Genomic DNA, 482 nt, shown 5'->3' with positions numbered 1-482 from the left:
TAATGTAATTAAGTATTAAACTATATTTAGTATGAAACGTAGTGCAGTAAAAAGTACAATATTATGCTTTGGAACGTTGTGAAGTAAAGTTTTCTAAAGAAATACTTCACTACTGTCCGTCTCTGACTATGTGTTAAAAGTCATTCCACATGTGTCTTATTTTATTTCTCCTTAGGGAATTTAGGAGAAACATCTGAGACAATGTGGATAATTGAATAAAACATGTCTAAAAACTCCATTAAATTTCCTGAACCATTTTGAAGCAATAAAACGATCCTCTAGGACAACAGTGGTGTTGAAGCTCAAGTCTCAGACTGACCGTTTAGTCACATCTTCACAGAATTACACTGGGTTTAATGTGTCGCCTGCAGATATTATGTTTTTCAGGTTCAGAGAGGAAATCTGGGTCTTTTTAAAGGGAGACAACTGTGTCATCTGACACATCAGCGCCTGGCCACAGCTGTAGAGACAGACAGACAGAC

This window comes from Sinocyclocheilus grahami, unplaced genomic scaffold (assembly GCF_001515645.1).
Source record: "Sinocyclocheilus grahami isolate Dianchi unplaced genomic scaffold, SAMN03320097.WGS_v1.1 scaffold261.1, whole genome shotgun sequence".
Lineage (NCBI taxonomy): Eukaryota > Metazoa > Chordata > Actinopteri > Cypriniformes > Cyprinidae > Sinocyclocheilus > Sinocyclocheilus grahami.
The sequence above is the reverse complement of the archived record's forward strand: the minus strand, read 5'-3'. Positions refer to the sequence as shown.